The sequence below is a fragment of the Cryptomeria japonica genome, chromosome 3 (genome assembly GCF_030272615.1).
Source record: "Cryptomeria japonica chromosome 3, Sugi_1.0, whole genome shotgun sequence".
Taxonomy (NCBI): Eukaryota; Viridiplantae; Streptophyta; class Pinopsida; order Cupressales; family Cupressaceae; genus Cryptomeria; species Cryptomeria japonica.
The window spans coordinates 633,931,839-633,948,207 of NC_081407.1; positions in this window are offsets into that span (position 1 = coordinate 633,931,839).

The window sequence follows — 16,369 nt, forward strand, 5'->3', positions numbered from 1 at the left end:
GTGTAATGTTCCCTATTTATAAAATGTCAATTCCCAAGAGCAACATCTATGTTACTACCTTTAATCACTATTAATTGAGGATAACTAACTAATTCTTTGTAATATAACTTATGATGCCATTAAAACCATGCCTAAACCCCGAACCAATCTGACCCTATTCCCAGAAGAGGGCTTGGCTGCCTAGGGCGCTTGACACCACCTCCTTGATGTAACCCAGATTACTGGAACTCAGTCCATTCACCATTGGGGTCTGCAGCCCAGATTTCAAGAGGAATCCTTTCACCCTTGGGGCTTTCTATTGAAGTAGTTTTACTCTGCCCTTCCCTAGCAGTGTTTGCCCTCTCGGGTGAATAACTTAGAACATAAAGCACGTAATGCAGAATGATAATGCCATGGATATCAAACAAGTATAAGAGATGTTATTCCATTCATAATCGTCCTTTTGTTACAAGTTACATTCGGAAGTATATAAAGATACCGAGGGGGTGCGAGCGCCAACCGTTGTACCGCAACGACCACCCCTCGGTTGCCAACTAACCAAAACAATTACACATAATTAACTAGTCTTATGTTTGTGTACAATAATGCTACTAACATCATCCCCCTCAAAAGAAAAGAAGTCATCTCCGGACGACTTAATACAAAATAGAGACGACATTAAACAGAACCACTGATGCCAGTCGAACTCGGAACTTATACACCTGCTGCGTCCTCGCTTGAAAACCCTTTTCTGCTACCATCCTATGCTCAAGTGCGGATTTCACCATTAGTGCTTCCTTTGACATCACAATCCTCCTGTGCCTAAACCAAACTTGTCTGCAAAACATGCTTTTCAGTCTCAGCCTCCACCAACTGCTACTCAAATGACACTGTCTCCCTAGCCAATTTGTCCTCGATAGCCACCGGTGTTGCGCTCTGGGCATCCAACTCCTGGGTACGCTGAGCTAAGTCTCACGCTAGCACTGCCTCCAACCTGGTGGTCAGCTCCTCCCGAGCCCTCTCTGCATCCACCAAGGCAACCTCACGTCCAGCCGAGACCTACTCCAAGTTCCTCAAAGCGTACCATTCCTACCTAGAGGTGGCCACAACCCGTTGGCACAAAGGCTAGGAGACACCTCAAATCCTCCATCACACTCCCCAAAGGCTAATAATTGAACTGAATAACTTCCTAGTGTCATACAACTGCGCGGACCTGCAATGCCTTCCCTCAAACTCTGTTTGTTCCCAACCTCCAAATCCGTCTCCCTCTATGGCTTATGGCTTCCCCGCCAATGCTTAGCTGCAGGCTTCTTTCTCACAGTACGGACAACCACAACACTTACAGTGACATCTCTAATGCCCTTCGCCCAGCTCCAACAAGTGTACTGTAGCTCAAAAATAAACTAGGGTCTGGGGCGCACGAAATTCCATGGCGCGCATCATTTCTGTGATATTTTAAGATGTCAAAACCCTTCTTCTCCACTCTAATATTTTCAGCGTCCTGGCTCCAGATGTCATCGAATGAATTTTCAATCTAGTTGTCGTCGTTTTTTTTTTTTATCCACTGTAATGTCCCCGATGGCACCCCGGCCATACAACCTCCCCGTACGGTCAACAACAGCACTGGCACCTCCAATCATACGGCCACCTTCCCGTGCGGTCAACACCCCTCCACCGTACGGCTATGTTTGTTTCTACGGTGTTGCGTTTATGTTTGCGTTTTATGTCTCCGCACTCCGCGCCTCTATTCCTTGCGGCAGCGATGGTTTCCATCGCACGATGGTCCACCGTACGGTGGTTCCACCGCCGGTGGTCCCACCGTCAGTGTTGCCACCGCACAATGGTTCCACCGCCAGTGTTGCCACCGCACGGTGGTTCCATCGTCGGTGGTCCCACCGGCAGTGTTGCCACCGCACGGTGGTGCTACCGTATGATGGTTACACCGCCGGTGTTGCCACCACACGATGGTGCTACCATACGGTGGTTCCACCGTGGCTTTCTTTTCTTCTTTTTTTTTTTTAATTTTCTTTTTTCAACCGTACAGTCAACTGTCGTACAGACCTGTACGACCGTAATTTTTTTTTTTCTTCCCATCCATACGGTCAACTACCGTACAGATTCAGGGTCGTATGTTTTTTTGTTTTTTTTTTAATTTCCTAATTTAGTTGTCTAGAGAGTCTTCGGCTTGGGTCCCCTGTCTCCGAGATCGCCCTTCATCCTTCTCGGTTTTCTTCGCCCAAGAATCTCCCGCGTTGATCCCGTGCCTCTCAAGTCGCCTGCTCGGCCTCCCGAGTCCCCTTCCATCCTATTGGGTTCCCCTCCGGACTCTCGGGTCCCCTGCGCGCTTCTTGTGGTAGGGTTTCAATTTGGACCCGTTGGTGGCAAGTCTATTTTCACTGGCCATCCGAAGACCTGCAACCACAAATTCTACGGCAACCATGGTCTCCTTCCCGTACATAAGAAGAAGAAGAATAATAAAGATTTTGAAAGTTGCGGCCTTCCACACAGGGTTCCAATCGTTGCCGACACAATTGATCTTCGGATTATCTATGTCACCGAGGTTTGGGGCGTCTCCCTTCCAATATTCTATGTATTCTGGCAAGTACACCTCCTCTGTTACTTGCTCTGGTTCCTCTACTTCGAGCCTGTAGCTCTGGAACATTTCATAACCTTCCATCTACCAGTGGAAGAGCCCATTCAATGACCCCGTCTCATCCTCGGAGCACTCTCCTAGTTTGAGAATCCCTTCGTCGTTGGGCTCCCTGCAACCTCGTCCTTCGTTCCTCAGGTTGCCTTCTCCTTCACCCTCCAATTCCAAAGATGATGTCAGTTCCTCACTAATCAACTGTGTCCCAAGGTCTATGATAAACTTCCTTCCTCCATTCTCCATAGACAGAGTATTCTTCTTCCAGTTGTGGGTGGCCTTGGCTGCCACCAGCCACCCTCTCCCTAAAATCGCATCATACCCTTTTTTCTTTAGTGGGATTACCACAAAGTCCAGTATGAAGGGTTGCATCCCAATGGTAACTTGTTGGCCCATCAGTGTCCCAATGGGTTTGATTCCATGTTGATCTGCTCCGTGCAGATTGAATGTAGATGGCCACAACATCGACTTCCCCAGCTTCCGCCAGGTTTCTTCTGGAAGAACATTCACTCCTGATCCACCATCGACAATGGTATCGGTTACAATGGTGCCAAGGATACCCATCTCCACAATGGTCGGGTTCCTTCCAATGTTAACTGCCAACAACATGGGGTCTATTGCAGACCCCCCAGGAACATCTGTGCAGTGGTTGATATTGGTGCGTGGTTGGGAGAGATTATTCAGCAACGCCGTTCGTAATTGAGGCATCGTCTGGAGGAGGTCATGTACCTTCACAGGTGTAATGTCCCCATTTTGCGAGCATTAGAGTTTGTAAGAATTAGCCTATCATTTGACCCTCGTAGGCTAACAATTATTGATAGAGGGCCTCGTGTGGCAGTTATTTGGTCATTAGAGACATTACTCTTCAGCTGGATTCAGGTTTTGGCCTTTGCACAGGTTTTTTGACTTCGATTGGCACACTTACTATTTATAGTAAGTTACTATTTTGGGAGAGTCAGGGTTCCTATTAATAGAAAGACACCTGAGCAGAGCTTATTGGCAGTGTCGACCTTGATTGGGCCTTTGCAGCTATTTCTAGACTCAGTTCCACATACTTACTATTTATAGTAAGTCACTATTCAGGGTTTCTATTTTTAGACAGGCATCCAATCACATGGAGAACAGGGAGAGTCGACTCCTGGCTCAGACGGCTTAGCAATCAGACAAGTACATCAAGAGATATTAAAGTTTAAGTGACTTAAGTGATTTATTTAATATTTTAATATTATTATAAAGTTCTAAAGTAACTTTATAATAATAAAGTCACTTTAATATAATAAAGTGCGTTAAGTGAATAATTTAATGTGGGAATAAATCTTTTATCCCACATTGGCCAGGAAGGTGTTTGAGCTCTCTTAAGGAAAGAATAAAAGGAAAGGCAAGAGTTCATTCTCAGCATCCAGTTGATGAATAGTATTTTGATTGATTTTTATTGTGGAGCCTAGGGCTTTCGCAATTTTCTTCGTTGATCATAGGAAACGAAAACTTCCTATTGATAGCAATTTTGAAGGTGTGAAATAACACCTGAATTATTGCAGTTGTGGGAAAGAATACTTCAGTTCTTTCATTTGTGCAAATTGGTGAAGTTTTCTACAAGGGTTTGAAGTTTATTGTTGGAGAACATTTATAATTGGTTGTGAATCATCCTTCTTTGGCACATGGAGTTATATCATTCTTGTTGGGAGAGATTAGCAACAAATTATTCAAGGTTTTAAGAGCAGATTGCAAGTTTGTTCTTGCTGCTACAGTGCACATGAACAGTGCGCGTGAACAGTGCCGCGCTACAGTATTTTGCTTGATTCCGATTGCAACTTTCATCTCCATCATCAAGCATCACTATTATCAGGTTCCTCTTGCAACTATTAGTAGCTAGTATTGAAATATTAGGCATATAATTTTGCTGTTGTAAGTGATAACTTAGAATCAGATTTGGCATTGATGTAGTCCTTTTTGTAAGCCAATTAGTCTTGGCAAATCCATAGCAGCATTGTACTTAGGAATGAATTCAATAAAGAAGATATATGTTGCATACCATTTGTTTGACGAAATGTCCTTTTAATAGCATATATGATCAGCATAATAGTTGCATGCCAGTTGTTTGTCAAAATGTCAGTTGGCTGTAGGTATGCATTCCATATCTAGTTTTCATGTATATGCATTAAAAATACCAAAAAGAACTGCACTCGCATACTAGTTCATTGTAAGAGGTATTGTCAACATCATTGGTGAACTTCCTAAATTTCTTGGCAACTTTCAAAGTGTATCAAACAATCTGAAATACAAAAATCAGAATAGAGAAAGACAGCATACAAAGTGTTTGACAATATTTCTTGAGCCAAAATCAGTCAGTTTGGGCAAGGGATATTACAACAGGCACCTCCAGTTTTAATTTTAAAATTTGATTTAGTATAGCATCCTCCGACTCCAGTCGGCTGGAAGTACTCGTCGTACCCTTTGCCCTCACCCTTTCTCATATCTCTTTCTCAATTTCTTCCCGTGCTTCCTGTGCCCTTCGCTTCGCCATCTCCGGGTCTAGGCACATTCGTGTCTGGCTTGGGCGCGGGTTACGGCCAGCACTTCCTCTTCTTTGGTTTCCTCGACATTAAGCAAGTTGACGCCAGACTTCGAGCAAGTGGCGTCTTCGTGGCCTCCCGGTCCGCACCATTTGTACAAATATTGTGTGGCCTCTCCCTTCGAGCAGTCTCGGGCAAAGTGCCCCCACTGGCTGCACGCTCTGCATTGTACCATCAGTCGACCTTTGGAGTCGTATTGGATCCGGCTCCTTGTGTTGTTATTGTTGTTATTGTTGTTTCGTCCTCCCCACCGGTTATCTCGCCTGGTTCATTTGCGTATTTCAGGTTTTCATGTTGTATGGGCACTCCTTGGTGGAGTGTCCCATCACTTGGCAAATCTCGCAAAATGCCTTCTTCGGGCAAGTACCCTTTGTGTGCTCCTCCTCTTTGCACTCAATGCACCATATGTCCCCTTTGGTCCGACCGGTGCGTCTCATTGTTTTGAATTCCCTCCTCATTCGCTCCATGTCTTTCTAGAGCGCTTGCACCCGTTTGCTAGCCTCGCTGTCGCTGTTGCTTTCCTGTGACGAATCCTCCTCCTCGGACGAGCTATCCTCCTCCTTTTTCTTCGATGTCTTGGTCTCGCTCTCGAGATCCATCACTCTATTGTATGCGTCTTCGTACGATGTAGGTGGAACGATTTTCATCTTCTTTCGGAGGGAATGCTTTAGTCCCTCCACGAACCATCGCTTTTTCAAGCCATCTGCTGGTTGACTCTCCATTTTTCCCAATAGTTCCTTCAGCTGCCGACTATAGGCTCGGACAGTCTCATTCTTGTTCTTCTTTGTTTCATAGATCTCGGCAACTATTTCATTGTCATCTCTCAGGAGGCAGAACTCTATCCCAAACTCCTTCTTCAGGTCGGGTCATGTGCCGACTTTGGCCTTATCCATGTCTGAGTACCAGTCTATGGCCACTCCCCTTAAAGTTGTTGGGAACTGTGTTACCCATTCGTTTTGGTCGGTAACACCATTCGCTAACCATATGGTTTCGCACGTTCGACAATGGCGGACAGGATCTTCCTTCCCGTCGCCATTGAACTTTGGCAGTTTCTGTTTACTGCCCATCGATGGGGGTCGTCTTCCTGGAGGTGGCTGTGGCTGTGTCTGTGCCCCTGCGCTGCTCCCTCTGGTCCCTCCGGTGCCGGTGGTGTGTCTTGCGTGGGTGACTGGAGGTACGGTGTTTTGCCTGCCAAGTGTGGCACCTACCGTACGGTTATCCTCCCCTTCGTTGTCACCCGCGCCCACTCCTGGCTCCCTTTGGTGATCCTCACTTTGTGGTGTAAGGGATAAGTTTCTGAACCGATCCCGGGTCTCTTCGACTAGATCTCTCCTTAACCTTGTTTCCTCCAGAAACTCTTCGTGGCTCCGCACCCTACGGTGTTCTCGCGACGCGTAGAAATTTCCGTCGACTTCTGCACCCTCCGTGACACCTCCTTGGTTCCCCTCGGGCCACCCTTCGGCAGGTTGTCCTTTGGCAAGTTGCCTCAGCCTCCGTCTACGTTCTACTTGCTGCTCCAGAATCAAGGCCCTGTGCGCGGCCTCCCACTCGTCCATTTCTGTTTTTTTATTTCTATCTTTATTTAATATATTGGGCATAAATCACTTCCATACATAGTAAGCACACGCCATGTACACAAAAAAAAACTTTTATTATTTTTCCTTTCGGCCACAATTTATCTCAACATTGTGTCGGGATTATTACAAGGTTCAATTTCCCCTTCGCCTCTTGCCATCACGCTCTGCGTCCCACGACGATTGTTCCGTTTGCGCGTCGTCGGCCTCTAGGTTAATCTCACCGACGGGTAGGCCCATCGTGTCTGTGCGCCATCCGCGTTTTCCGTTCCCGAGTACGTCTAGGCAACGGTGCCAAATGTTTGCCCTCTCGGGTGAATAACTTAGAACATAAAGCACGTAATGTAGAATGATAATGCCATGGATATCAGACAAGTATAAGAGATGTTAGTCCATTCATAATCGTCCTTTTGTTACAAGTTACATTCGGAAGTATATAAAGATACCGAGGGGGTGCGAGCGCCAACCGTCGCACCGCAACGACCACCCCTCGGTCGCCAACTAACCAAAACAATTACACATAATTAACTAGTCTTATGTTTGTGTACAATAATGGCGCTAACAAGCAGCACCCATCTCCCTTGGGGAATAGAAAATACAGAACTGAATATGGTTTGGGACAGTTTTAAGACATTCTAAATTATATTATTGATTATCTTGCTATTTAGTATTTTCCCAGATTAAATGCTAGTTTAAGAATTACTTAAACATGTTTGGTTTATATAATTGATTATTATTCTATTATATATATATATATATATATCAACCTTACATCAGATTATATATATATAATGCATTATGATTTATGATAAAGAATTATCAGTACTGTGGCAGCAAACGTACAGTTATAGTGATCGGACCAAAATAACCTGCAGTCCCTTTCTCTTAATTCCTTTTCAATGCCTTGCTACAATGACGCCAATTCCATCTTATACTCTCCCTGATCGAAGGGATTGGTTGCATTCAAACAGAATGTCCCGTGCCTTCTCCCTAATCGCAGTTCGTGCCACTTCATAACAACAATAGGTTATACAACTCATGGCCTTTCAGTTTCCTTGTATAACCGTTGTTTCATTTGATGGAAATGATTAATCATATGATTAGTCAAGATCGATACTTCTTTGATAGAAACCAGACATGCTTAATAATTTGTTTGTTGATTAATCTCCTTGAGATGAGGACATATGTTATGTGATAGATGCAACTAATTACCATAATCGATCTGTCTATTCTTCTGTAATTTTGTCTCTCCTAGAGACTTTACAAAATTGAGGAAATAGTAGTGGTGTAAGGTCAGGGTTGGGGATATTACAATCTCCCCCTCTTGGAAAAATGCTTGCCCACAAGCATTCTTATAATGTTATGGTGATTCTTGGATTCAATCTCCATTATGTCATCCTTAATGCATGACCCTTGAGATGACGTAGGCTTAAGACAAGTTTTATCTCGTCTTTTTTTTTCTCAACACTTAAAAATGTAACGTTTGCACAATATCATAGATATCTCTAGCATTAAGGAAAAGGAACTTATATATCCAGATGAGGATTAGAAGCATGACACACATCTATGACCTCAAATGCAATGTTCTCTAGATACATTCATATCCTCTTGATCGGTTCTTGTTATTCACATATTCTAGATTAACTTTAATATAGAGCCAACGACAAGGCATAAACTTGAAAACACGGAGTATACACATGAATGTATGAAAACATGGAGCATACATATGGAAAACACAAAGCATACACATGCATATACGTAAACACAGAGCATACACGTGAATACACATATTGTTAGATTTCTTCTTATTGACTAGAATGATTCATTGATTCATCTTTACCCTGCTCTAATACCATTTTTGTAATGTCCCCTAATTATACACTGTCAATTCCCAAGAGCAACATCTATGTTACTACCTTTTATCACTATTAATTGAGCATAACTAACTAAATCTTTGTAATATAACTTATGATGCCATTAAAACCATGCCTAAACCCCAAACCAATCTGACCCTATTCCCAGAAGAGGGCTTAGCTGCCCAGGGCGCTTGACACCACCTCCTTAATGTAACCCAGATTACCGGAACTCAGTCCATTCACCCTTTGGGCCTGCAGCCCAGATTTCAGGAGGAGTCCTTTCACCCTTGAGGCTTTCTATTGAAGTGGTTTTACTCTGCCCTTCCCTAGCAGCACCCATCTCCCTTGGGGAAAAGAAAATACAGAACTGATTATGGTTTAGGACAGTTTTAAGACATTCTGAATTATATTATTGATTATCTTGCTATTTAGTATTTTCCCAGATTACATACTAGTTTAATAATTACTTAAACACGTTTGGTTTATATAATTGATTATTGTTTTGTTATATATATATATATATATAATGCATTATGATAAAGAATTATCAGTACTATCTACTATGGCAGCAAACGTACAGTTATAGTGATCAGACCAGAATAACCTGTAGTCCCTTTCTCTTAATTCCTTTTTGATGCCTTGCTACAATGACGTCAATTCCATCTTATACTCTCCCTGATCAAAGGGATTGGTTGCATTCAAACAGCATGTCCCATGCCTTCTCCCCAATCGCAATTTATGCCACTTCATAACAACAATGGGTTATACAACTCGTGGCCTTTCAGTTTCCTTGTATAACCGTTGTTTCATTTGATGGAAATGATTAATCATATGATTAGTCAAGATCAATACTTCTTTGATAGAAACCGGACATGCTTAATAATTTGTTTGTTGATTATTCTCCTTGAGATGAGGATGTATGTTGTGCGATAGATGCAACTAATTACCATAATCGATATGTCTATTCTTCTGCAATTTTGTCTCTCCTAGAGACTTTACAAAATTGAGGAATAGTGGTGTAAGGTCAGGGTTGGGGATATTACAAGAGGCCTCAAAACTAAGTCTGAAGGGCAAACCCCTAAAATGGACCAACAAGTTCCAAACTTAGCCAAATTTGCTCAAACAACTTGCAAACTTGATCAAATTGACCCCAAAACACTTGCAAAACGAGGAGACCGAAGAGACTGCCGCGAAAAGACCCAACAAACCAAAGCCAAAAGACCAAGAGGACCCAAAAAGTAGGGGGTCCCCATTTGCAATGGGGCGATGTGTGAAAACATACATATGAACGAAAATAAACTGACAAAGTACATGTTTGTGATTTGTATGTGTACAAATACTGGAACATATATCCAAAACCTTAAGAGTACCACGACTAGTATATCATTGAGACTTGTACACATATATATCAATACTTATATATACATATATATAACTCCTACATATGAACAAAAATAAACTAAGTACTTGTAGTTAGTAATTTGTATTTATATAGCTATAGGAACATATATCCAGTTTCTTAAGAGTACCACAACTAGTATATCATTGGTCATTGTACACAAATATATCAAAACTTATATACATAGGATATATATATATAGTCATCCTCTTTTCCATCCCTTGCCTTCCCCAAAAATGGCCTCAAAAAATCAGGTCCTCAAAATATGTCCCTAGGTCACGGAAACTTGATGGAACATAGGAATTAAACAAATGAACACCACATGATTTCAAGAAATTAATAGTTAAACTGCATCCAAAGCTAAAATGTAAACAAGCACATTTCACCAAAACAAAGCTTGACTAAATGTAATCTTCTTTTGATTTACTTAATGAAATTTTCAAACGTAAATTTCATTATCACTTTAGTTGAACTGCAGATAAGCCTAACTTCAACTATCATTACAATTTTATGTGCTCAAAACACTTATTTATAGGTTACAATAAACAGCTTTTAGAGATTAAAGAATATTAATTAAATGTCAAAAAAAAATTATTTTAAAGAGAATCTATCCAAAGTTGCAGAAAAAGTGGAAAGAAATAAACTTTGAAACATATATCCTAAAACAAACTAAAGCTTCCTAAAAATAGGCCCTTATCCATTACCCAAAAATAGAATGCCAAGAATAGCCAATACCAGATGCAGCCAGTCCTAAAAAGAGCAAGTTGCACATGATTCTGAAACACTTAGAAGTCCCATATCCTCTAAAACCTAAAGAAACAACTACCATGAAAAAAGCAACTTCCTAAAAATAGAAAATCGGATCCTTGAACCCCTCTTGCAATTCCATGAAAAGGCAAACCTGCTTATAGAAACAGTTTCTAAAATAGAATTGTTTTGCAAACTTGACAAATGTTCTACTTAAACCTTGACCATGGGACTACCAATCTTCTAAATTGGAAACCCTCGACCTTGGAAGCTTTGAATGACTTTCTTTGATCTTTTGACACCATGATTAGATCTTCCATAATGACAACTAAATGTCTGAGAGATGACTTCCTCTTCATTGCAAGAAGATTGAAGAAATAGAATTTGAAAGAATGCATATTGATTCCCCTTGCAACACCACTATTGGTTTTGAAAACCATTTCAGTGTCACTGAAAACTGTTGTATAGACCTCCATAAGACTGAACAAGTGACCTTGCTTCTGCTGAAAGTAACAGAGGTGAATCGCATTGAGTTGGACTGATGAATGAATGGCATGCATCTATAGGCATTTGAGTGTTCTAAAGCAAGCTTTCTTGCTCATGGCCAAATGAATTAAGAGGCACTTACTTTTGAATATGTTTTTTCATTAAAAACTTTTTTTTCATTAAAAACTTAGGCACTGGAAAAGAGTGTTAGCTGAATAAGGACTGGATGAATATATTTATTGGTGCTGCCAAAGGAAAAAAAATGCCTGAACTTGTCTTTAAAACCTTGCTAAATGCCACCACATTACACTAATGGCTCAGCCACTCAGAATGTGCACTGGCAAAAGATTTGGTTTGTTATGCTATGCCAGAAATGTGCTTGAAATTGCTCTTAAAACCCTGGAGAGCTTAGTAATAACATTGCCGCTTTATTCATGATGTTTGGTGGAACGTTTGCACCTTATGACCAAGAAAAGTGTACCACACTTTGATCTGTTTTTAATCTTTTTCCATTATGCTAGGTATGGATCACTCAAATTTCTACCACTAGTTAACTGTCTTTGGTGGAGGAAATTGGTGGCAGAGCCACTCAAAAAGTGTGTATGCATTATGACTTGACTTAACCAGAGCTTTGGCCATTTATTGCTCACACAGATATCACTTAAGACTTCACCACTTTCCTTATGCCTTGGGCATGGATGTGGATTTCATATGACATAGCCAAGGAATAAGTAATGCCTATATAATCGAACTCTCTCCGATTTAAACTAGGCACAGATTATTAACATCTGTGCCATGTTTTTCATGCTTGAGTGGAGTTTTTTTGATGGTCAAACCACTTGAAAAGTGCAATCCATATCACTCCTTAATACCTTGCTGGAGATCACTAAAGACAGCCAACCATTGCTGATTTTGGTGGAGGAAAAGGGTCGCTTGGCCCCACAAAAAGTGCAACTAGGAGAAGATTTTCCAATACTTGAGCCCAAAAGAGGAATTTTAGGAGTTTTCCCACCTCTAACCCAAAAGAAGAACCTTGAGATGGCTTGGCCATCAAAATATCACACCAACAGTGCCTTTGGCAAGGGAAAAGTGCATCATCTTTGTTGAATGCTAGGAGGAGATTTTAGCAGCAAAAGCCATTGGCTTAGCCATCCAGAAGGTTTGCCAATGGAAATCACTTATGGATTTGCCATCAAGAGTGTGTGCCAACTTCACTTAGGCCACACTTTCATTCTTAGTGGAGAATCAGGCAGAACTTGCCATCATTGTCACCATTTACCTCCACAACTTCATGCCTTAGCCATTTCCATACTTTTCCTTTGCTGCCAACATTGTCAATCTCAAACCTCGTCATTATTTCATCTTGGAACAGCATCCATGACATAGTTATCATCCTTTGGTTTAGTGGAAACAATTGAATCATCACTTTGCTCTACCTCAAAACAAAGATGATATGTGGTCTCTTCCAACACAAAAGTTTGTGCTTCTCCATAGAAAATAAGCAAGTGAGATAGACAGGAAAACTAGATCGTCCACTTGATTTACTGGTGAAGTTAGACAAATAGGCTCTTGAAAACAAGACCCTATTGGTGGCTTGTCAAATAAACACTTCTCAATTACTTCATACATTAGGTATTTTCTCTTTCATAGCTATTTGATTTTACAAATATGCAAAATCAATGAATGGATTTACTTTTTCATCACAAACTAGTCCTTATTGAATATATCTCATCATAGATGCACCATCAGGTTGATCTAGAAGTTGTTGAAAGTTATTCGAAAACCTTTGATAATCTAACCTAGAAGCGGCCATTAGCTACATCATACAATGCATCACTGAACAATGTTGGGTATCGTGATCGATTCTCTTGCAAAAAGAGCCAAAATTGTTGATTATTTCATTAGGGTGCACGTCCAAGGCAAGCCTTTCAAACGTTGAGATAGTCTCAATCATAGTTACAGGACTCGCAGAGTGTAACCCAGACTCGGCGAGTCCCAAGGCGGGTCACCTCTGCCGAGGCCAGAGGACCCTGGACTCACACTCGACCGAGTCTGGCCGGGTCTGCACAGACTAGTCAAGTTTGTCAAACTCAGAAGACTCGCAAATCCCGAGCCCTGGACTCTAGAAGCGGCCATTAGCTACATCATACAATGCAATGCTGAACAATGTTGGGTATCGTGATCGATTCTCTTGCAAAAAGAGCCAAAATTGTTATTTCATTAGGGTGCACCTCCAAGGCAAACCTTTCAAACGTTGAGGTAGTCTCAATCATAGTTACAGGACTCGCAGAGTCTAACCCAGACTCGGCGAGTCCCAAGGCGGGTCACCTCTGCCGAGGCCAGAGGAGCCTGGACTCGCACTCGACCGAGTCTGGTCGGGTCTACACAGACTCGTCAAGTTTGTCAAACTCGGAAGACTCACGAATCCTAAGCCTTGGTCTCTACTGTGCCAACACATGACAAAAAGAAAAAAAAAATTTAAAAGTCTTAGTTTTAAGTGCAATAAAAGGTGCATATCTTTACTCTTTTGCCATAAAAAGTCATTTTTCTTGGATTAGTTGGAAGAGAATGAATAGTTACAAAATATTTGATATTTTCGTGGTAAATTGTAGTGTAAACCCCTGATATTTTATTTTTGAAAGATTTTTCCAAATAAAAAGAGTTTTCTTGACGACGCTGATTAAGTTTACTTGCTGATAAGTTTGAACAGTGTTTTCACATTCATTCATAATGCTTTTTTACATTACTTTTGGAGCATGGTCATGCTAAACTTGAAGATAACAATATGAAATGACTTAACAACTGTCTAAAAATTTTGAAGGCACAAAAATATATCAATTGAGCAGCTAATTTGGAAGTTGCGGACGTGATGCAAACTCAGATTTGTGGGCAGTCAGTAGCAGCAACAATGTAGCACCTATTTGGCATGAAACAACCCCTTCCAAGGCAGCGATAGGACTATAATGCACCTCCAAATGGAAAACAAGCACCATCTAAGTACTTGAAACAGATTTGTAGACTGAGATACCACTAGATTAGTCATTATCAAAGAAAATATGTTATCCTTAGTCACTGCTGTAGCTAGCTGAGTATAGGTAAAGGCTGAGACACAGGCAAAGATCATGGCTGCAGAACGTTCCAGGACCTATCTTAGGCGCACACGTAGGACGGTTGCAGGGTCGAGTGATCAATAATATTGGCTCCTCTGAGCCTTAGACTTCTAGGCTCTAGCTTTTATGTTGATATATGTTTCGAACATTTGATGACATGGATTTCATACTACATGAATTTTGTAGACATTTGACACTATTTGTATTTCTAATGTGTTATTTAGTTTAGCTTATTTCCTTCAGCTCAAGGCTAAAATTTGCGTTTATACTTATGTGATGAATGTAAACTTGTGTATGTGTTCAAAATAGCTTCTATTTGATGAGATTATTGTCTTTAACGTTTATTTATTAAAGGATGCATGAAACAGGTTTTAAATCCTTAAAAATCTTTGAATTTCTTGGGTTTTTCAATTTGCTGAGTCTTGGCTGAGTCTGGGCACCGAATCAAAAATCAGCTTGCCGAGTCCGAGCCGAGTCTGAATCTTATAACTATGGTCTTGTTGTGACCATTTCACACATCGCCCCATCGCAAATGGGGACCCCCTCTTTTTGCTCGTTTTTCGCTCGCTTTTGCTTTCGTTTTTAGGGTTTTGTTAGTTAGTTGGTCGTCTGGATTTAGGGTCAAGCCTTAGGGTTTTAATTTTTGTCTTTTCAGGCCAAAATCCAGTCGTTTTTGAGAGCTTTTGAGCTTCCTTTTCTAGGATGCAAATTTTGAATGCAATGAATTCGCCAAAATGGTCTAATTTTCAATTGGAATGTTAATGCAGAGCTTGAATTTGTCTAAGTGTTGACAGTCAATGTGAATTTTTGTCCGATTGAATATTTTGATCAAATTTTGACCTTTTTTGATTTTGATCCTGGGCATTGGGATTGATTTGTTCCCACCTCGTGAAGTGTTAAAATGTGAAAAATCATGTTATTTTGGCCTGTAGGAGCAAAATCGCTCCTGTCCCTCAGTGAAGGACGGGAGCTCATTTTCAAATATCTCATCATCCCTGCAAAGTCCAGACAAATTTCAAGTTGGAAGTGATGGAGAACGGCGATATCTTTCCATTGAATATAAATTGAAGATTTTCATGAGCACAGAAATGCCTCCAGGAGGAAAATCGCTCCTGTCCCTCAGTGAAGGACCGGAGCTACAAATTCAATTTCGCCTTGTCCTTGCAAGATTTTGATGACTTAAATGATTTGAGGACGTCCGAAGGAAGATGCTTTGCCAAATGAATATAATTTGAGATGCAAAAACGAAGGAGAATGACCTATATTGACTAAATCGCTCCTGTCCCTCTCCAAGGGACCAGGGCGAGGTACCTTGTAGCTCTCGTCCCTTTCCAAGGGACCAGAGCGATTTCCTTCATTATGCAAAATCCAGACAAAGGTCAAGGCAAGTTTACGTTCAAAAACAAGGGAAAACATGAGATAAATGCGTTGAATATAAATTGAAGATTTTTGGGACGTCCATAACAGTGTTAAATGCCTAGTTCGCTCCTGTCCCTCAGGAAGGGACCAGAGCGATTTTTGATATAATTGCTTTTCTTGCAAAGTTACAGATGATGTCAAGGCATGGACGAATAGAGTGAAGAGGGACGAGTCCGTTGAATATAAACTTGGAACCTGGCAAAGTGAGATAGTGGCCACAAGGGAAGGATCGCTCCTGTCCCTCTCCAAGGGACCAGGGCGATACAATGGTGATGATACTTCCTACGCAAGTTCAAGGTCGTTCCTCCAAAGTTCAAGGTCGACACAAGTCAAGACAAGGTGGCGAGGGACATTTCAAGGCGTCTTCATCATGCGCAAACACTCAAAGGACGTTAAAATGAAGAGATTGACACCCTATAGCCTAGTTCGCTCCTGTCCCTCAGGAAGGGACCAGGGCGATGTTGAATGCATTGGTCATTTCATGCAAAATTTACGTAAGGACAAGATGTTGCAATGTTTTAGAGGGTCCATGGAATGATAAAAGGATGATATACAAGGGTTTTGAACGTAAAATGATCATCA